At 42.8% G+C, this 6664-nt stretch overlaps 1 protein-coding gene across 1 annotated transcript in view; it reads left to right on the plus strand.

The window, feature by feature from the left end:
* The first annotated feature begins 772 nt into the window (after window positions 1–772).
* Window positions 773–6664, plus strand: part of PIP4K2A (phosphatidylinositol-5-phosphate 4-kinase type 2 alpha) — a 129015-nt gene continuing 123123 nt past the window's right edge. The window contains exon 1 of the mRNA XM_019508303.1: window positions 773–876. The gene's annotated coding sequence lies outside the window, so the exon portion shown is untranslated. The remainder of the gene's footprint in view (window positions 877–6664) is intronic.

A 6664-nucleotide genomic window follows, 5' to 3' on the forward strand; every position in this document is an offset into this window, starting at 1 on the left:
AGTTGTACATACAAGTAAGCCATTCTAGTTAATGCTTACTAAGGGTTTATAAATCAAACTAACTCTAGTTTGTAAAAATGATGACAGCAGTCATATAGTAACTTTTGTTATTGAAGTTTCACTTGCTACCTGGCAGCATTTGGTGGTCTACAGTGGACATACCACCGATTTGCCAGGTCGTTAGTTCTGATACCATCTTATAGGTCCAATTTGTTATAACCAGTGGTTATACATATGATTTAACATGGCATAATAAGGGGCATAACAGGCTCCAGAGTAATTTTTCACTGGCTTTTTATTCCCCTATGATTTTATGGTGAGGCTAAATGAATTGCAGTCATGCTATTAGATATAGCCAACTAAGAAATGACTTGTTTTCTTAGGATTGCTAAGAAAACAAGTCTCCAACATATTAAGAGTAGTTTTTAAAAATAGATATCATCCTGGTTCTGTTTCAGATGCATTTTAGTAGGCAAATGCCTGTTAACCTAATAGTTGCACAGAATTTAAGCAATTCTGACAACAGAGTAGCACCATAATTCTCCCATAGGGTCTTACAGTATATTCTGTAGCTTGTGAAATATAATTAACCAGAATATTAATAAAATGAAGGTGTTAATGAAATGTTATGAAACATTTTCCCAAACAGCTGGTGTATTCTAGGACTTCAGAATCAGTGATGCCTGAGCATTAGTGTTTTTTTTTTTGTTTTTTTTTTTCCTCTCCAGTTTTACACATGATCATCTGACTGCTTCACAACTAGTCTAAAAACAATCTTTTGTTCCACAGGATCAGGAAATCTTCTTGGAGTTATGAAACATCATATAGAGATTCAAATACTTAGCCTGCAGCAGAATGGCAAAATGATCATTGAAGGTATTATTTCTGGACAGTTAGTATCTAATAAATGTTTATAGTGATAATCAAGGCATTCTTTTGTGTATGATATTGCTGCCAAAGTGTGTAATTGCACTCATTTGCTCCAATTACTGGAAAAATAAGTCATTCTAAGAGGGAAAGAGGAGTAGATATGAAAATTACCATATCTGAGTTGGTAGGGAAACTTGGAGCTTTCTGCCATCTGTTGTGGTACCAGATAATCTCCATCAGAGAATGTGAAAGAACTGTCACATAATTGATGGTTTGGTAACAAGGCTCCTAATGCATCTAGTAAGTTGTGGGTGGTGCTGCACGATTGGAGAACAGCAAATATAGTACCTATTTTTAAAAAGGGAAAAAAGATCTAGACAGTTGCAGGTCTGTTAGTCATATCTCAGTAATAATCAGAGCTTTAAAACAAATTTTGAAGGGGAAAATACAGACAGGAAGACCAATTTAAATATTGGATAAAAATGTTTCAAAGGTAGATCATGCCAGACTAACCAAATATGTTATTTTCATAAGAAACCATATTTTTTAGATGAATGAAATTTTCTGTATTTTCTTTATCTGAACTTCAGTAAAACAGTTTGATATGGTACCACAGCAAACAGGGATTAACAGAGGAATTATAATGTAGGTAAGAAATGGGCTAAAGGGGGAAGCATAACATATTGTGTGAGATAAGGCAATTAGCAGGCTGAGAGATGTTACAAGTGGAGTTCTTGAGGTTTTGGGCCCAAACTCATTTAATACTGGTATTTTTCAGTGACACAAGAAGTATACTAATGACTCAGAGTTGGGAGCCACTGTTAACACAGAGGATAGTTGGAATATCCAACTCATGCAGGAAGGTCTGGATGATTTTGAGGATTGGATTATTAGAAATGGGATGAAACTGAATAGTACAAAATCCTAGATTTAAGCCTCAGAACTGCCAAAGTCTACCATAAATTGGAAGCTCTTCCTTTGCAAGTGATAGATGAGAGACCCATGTGTGTTAGACTTAACACAAGGCGACTGAGAGCCATCCCTGTGGTATGTTAGTGAAAAGGGCAAATTCCATACTAAAGTGGATTGAACAAGATACTTAAGGGATGAATAGGGAACTATGAATGCCACTGTACAAAGAACTGATCCCTCGCCTAGAATGTTGCATACAGTTTTGGTCCACCAACTTTCAAGAAATATTAACTAAATTGGAACAAATGCAGAAAAGGGTTACTAGAATGTTTGGGGAGTGGAGATCCGCTTTTCCTTTTTTTTTTTTAAAGAGGAGCTGAAGAGCTTGGCTTGTTAAGCCTTGTAAAATGAAGGCTGATAAGGGGGATCTGCAAATACATATGGGAGGAAGAAGAGCTAGTTAAAGGGCCGTGACCTGAGAATAAGTGGGTATAAGCCAGTTGGACTGCAGTTAGAAGGGACCTATTGGTCCTGTATAAGAAACTACAATATATAATCCCTAACATAAACTGGTCAAGCTCTATCTTAGATTTAAGTAATTGGTAATAGAGGCAACAGAAATCTCTTATTGGAGGTTGTTTGGTTTTTTGGTTTGTTTCTTTAAAACAAAACAAAACAACTCGCCCCTCTATGGGTGAGAGGGTGTATCAATTGTTTGCTTGACTAGACTGATAAATGATCTGTGCGAATAGTAAATGTCCTTTTTTAGCTGTGCAGAATTCTTATAACTTGTTTATATTAGTAGAACTACTAACTCTAATCAGTCCTCATTTTTCTAAAAAAATGAACAGACATGATATACAAGGATATTTCCTGCCCCGAACAGCTTGTTTTGGGATTATGACAAAATATAAGCAGGAAAAATGAACAAGGTGGTACATGGGGAAAAGAGGGTGTGACAGTAACATAAATAAGCAATTTCTTGCCATTGTGCCAGCTGTAATCACATGAATTTCAGGAAGACATTCTCATATATACTTTTTCTTTATTGGATTGAAAGAATCTTTTGAATAAATGAGTTCTGTAGCTCTCTGGCCTTAGAACACTTTGAGTTAAAATAGCAAGTTAAACAATTTAGATTGGAATGTGCCAGTAAACAGTATCCTTTTGTTGTAGGTAAACTATCTTTTTAATGCATTTTGCTAAACACTGCTTCTCTAAACAGCAGAATTTTTATTGAGTTGGTAATTTGGTTGTGTCTTACTAAAAGTGTGTGTGTTTACAGTTCAAGTGGAAGACAAGGTAGAGATCCACCTTACGTACTAAGTCAGGGGTGGGCAAAATGTGGCCTGGGGGCCGGATGCGACCCACCAGGCCATTCTGTCAGGCCTGCAGGGCCCCTAAAAAATTAAGAAAATTAATATTAATCTGCCCTGGGCTGCCTGTCATGTGGCCCTTGATGGCTTGCCAAAACTCAGTAAGCGGCCCTCTGCCCAAAATAATTGCCCACCCCTGTACTAAGTGAATCAGAGATACGTAAGCTTTTGTGAACAAGAACATCTTTACAGATGTGGTGTGACCTTCACCCTCACCCACATAGATTCATAGATTGTAAGGTGAGAAGGGACCTCAGAACGTCATTGGGTCCAGCCCCCTGCACCAAGCAGGAAAGATAACTGGTGGTCAGGTGACCCCAGCAAGGTGACTGTCCAGTCTCCTCTTGAAGATTTCCAGGTTAGGTGATTGCACCACCTCTGGTGGGAGCTTATTCCACAGTCCGGATACCCTGACTGTGAAGAAGTACATGAAATGAGCTGTCTCACCAAAATTTATGCATCTGTGCTTCACTTAGTCTGGATGTCTATCCTGCCTTCTGTCTGACTTCAGACGAATACAGCTAACTATCACTCCATTCACATTTCAAGTAATATTTAGATGTCTAGGAAATACTTGCCCAGTAGTGTGCTACAGAATAGCAAGTAGAAACCAGGCAATTAAGTCTGTTTGTTTGTGAAGTAGATTGCCAGAGCACCAAGGACAAATTATAATGTCTATTTACCAGTCTAGCCAAGCAATAAAGGTTTGGAAAAAGCAGTTCTTTTAACAGACTAGCTTTTGACATCTAAAAAGAGGTGGTGTGAATTCTAAGACAGGAGTGGGCAAAATATGCCCATAGGCCAGATCTGGCCCCCCAAGTGATTTTGTATTCAGCCTGCAGCTACCCCCCCCAGTGCTTCGCATGGGGCTGAGCCCTGCCCAGGGCAGCCTGTGTTGTGCTCCTGTCCACACCTGGTCTGCGCCCACTGACTGCACCACCCTGGCCCTGGCCAGTATGCACAGCTTCCCGGTGCAATGAGCAGCCACCTATGGGCAGCCAAGTGGGTGGAAGGCAGCTTGGAGCTTGAGCCCCATGTGTGCTGGGGTAGGAGCTGCCTGCCCACCCCCCATCCCATCGCATCCCCCTCCCACCTGAAGTGGCACAGAAGGGGCATGAGAAAAAGGAGGACCCACTGCTGGAGGTAGGGGGACCAAGCAGTACCTGGGTAGCTGCAGCTGCAGCAGCAATGGCAGCAGCCTTGCTGGGAAGCTGTGCACACTGGCTGGGGCTGGGAAGAGGATGGTGTGTATGTGCACTAAACTACCTGGGCGAGTCCTGCCGCATGTGCCTTCTGCACCCCCTCTCCCCATATCCCCAGCTGGCTCCCAGGACCTAGCATGTAGGCAGCTCCCCCCCACACACTCCCATCCTTTCTCATACACAATATGCAAGAATAAGACTATTTTGAGCTATTATGCAATCCCCTCTATGTACAACACTTGAAGGAATGTAAATCAGAACAAAAATTATTTTTTAACTCAAATTGAAATATATTCTGGTAGATATTTGATTTTTAGTATATGGTTTGTTTTTATCTATAATTTGTTAAAGTGATATCTTCTGAAAGATTTTGTGTGTATAGCCCTTGACAGCTCTCCAAAGCTTGTTAAATGGCCTGCTAGCCAAAATAATTGCCCACCCCTGATCTAAGGTGTTAGCTGTTTGAATCTGAATACTTTGAGTGAATGTGTTTTTCAGTCTTTAATTTCCAATAGGCAATTGTTATTCTAGGAATGATAGACAATATGGGATGGCTGTCTGCTTAATATAGGTCAAGAATGAGTAACAAGATCTTGTAGATAAGAGGTGTCGAGCTCCTCCATGGACTGGATGAAGTTAGCTGTGCCGGTCTGTGGGCTGGATTGGGGCCAGCCCTCCATGCTCTGTCCAGTGTTAATAGGGCTGTACTGGATTCACAGCAGAAGTGGGCTGTGCTGCCACTCCTTTAATCTTGCAGCTTCCCCCACACATGCCCACTGCCACTGACTGGTGAAGTGACCCCACTGGTGGCTTGCTCCTGATTGGCAGGGAAGGGGAAACTGCAATTTTAAACTTGGTACTGTATTCGTGTCTCCACCCAGTCAGCAGCAAGCAAGTAGGCCACCAGGGCCCCTCAGCCAATCAGTAGAGGGGAGGCAAAAGCAGCACCAAATTTAAAAACTGCTCCTGATCAGCAGGGAAGCAAAAACTGTGAACTGCAAGTGGGGCCCCATCACCAATCAGCATGTAGAGGCATGTGGGGGAACCCACAAAACTAAAGAAGCCACAGCACAGCCCACTTCTGCTTTGAATCCATTAGGGCCTTAGGCATTGTGTCCAACCCACACATGACATGTGACGTGAGCCAGCCATGCTCTGGGGCTTGTTCTGTGTGTGGCATCTGCCCCTTACCAACTCCATGTGCCAGCTTTGCGGCTTGTCTGGATCAGGCCTCAGGCTGGCTGGGTGTGCCAGAGCTAGTGTACAGGGCCAGTCTGGCGGGGTGCAACCTGCAGCCCACACTTCGGACCCCCTGACTTGGATGCAGCAACCAGGTCCAGCCTGCACTCTATGTGCAGAGCAAGCCTGGGGTCTAGCATGTGCTGCTTGCAACACGTTGATTGGACCAGATGAGTCCCTCCCTTTGACATCTGGACTGGACTGGACCGCACAGGCCCCATACTGTGGCTGACATGTGGGTTGCATTGGACTCTGGCTCTGTCGCATCAACCCCACCACGCTGGCCCCATGCTCTGGCTGTGGCACATGGCTGCATTGCTCTGGCATGCAGACTGGCTAGCCAAGCCCCATGCTCTGCCTCTGGTTCTGTTGTATCAGCTGCATTGCTCTGACTCTGGCACATGGACCAAACTGGATTGGCCCTGGAGCTGGTGAACAGGGTTAGTCAACACAAGCACACAGCCCAGATAAAACTCCTGTGCTACATTCAGCCTGTGTGCAGCATGCAGCTGCGGCCTAATGTGGCACATGAGGTTGGTCTAGAGACCCGTAGGCTGGATGCCATCTGTGGGCTGTATGTTTGGTACCTCTGTTTTAGATGAACACTGAAGTGTGCAGTCAGAGCATGCTGTGTGGGCAAGGTTATACAGCCTCTTGATGCTATAATGTACTTGCTGGCTCTAGGTTTTTTCTCTTAAACAAAGCTTTTTGTTCTGTGCTAGTGCTCTTAAAAACACATTTTGTGCACATTTAAATGAAGAGTTAAATACTTGTAATATGGCCTTCATATGCAGGGGTAGCTGAAGTGACAGATTCATTTAATGCACAAAGGTTCTATTGTGCAAAGCCAGGGTCTTAGTGTTCAGTTTTTTGTTGGAAATGTCACCTGATAGTGCCAGCCTTTGCTTGATCTGCCATCAGAAATGAGCAGAATGTATTTAATGTTAACATCTTTTTCAGAAGGCAATAATTCCCTTGGTGAATGACAGGGTTGTGAGCATAGGATAGATAATCTCATTGCTTCCACATCCAGAAGCTGAATGCTATGCAAAAAAAAAAAAAAAA

Source organism: Gavialis gangeticus, unplaced genomic scaffold, assembly GCF_001723915.1.
Source record: "Gavialis gangeticus isolate Ggan-Ray unplaced genomic scaffold, GavGan_comp1, whole genome shotgun sequence".
In the NCBI taxonomy this organism is placed as follows: Eukaryota; Metazoa; Chordata; order Crocodylia; family Gavialidae; genus Gavialis; species Gavialis gangeticus.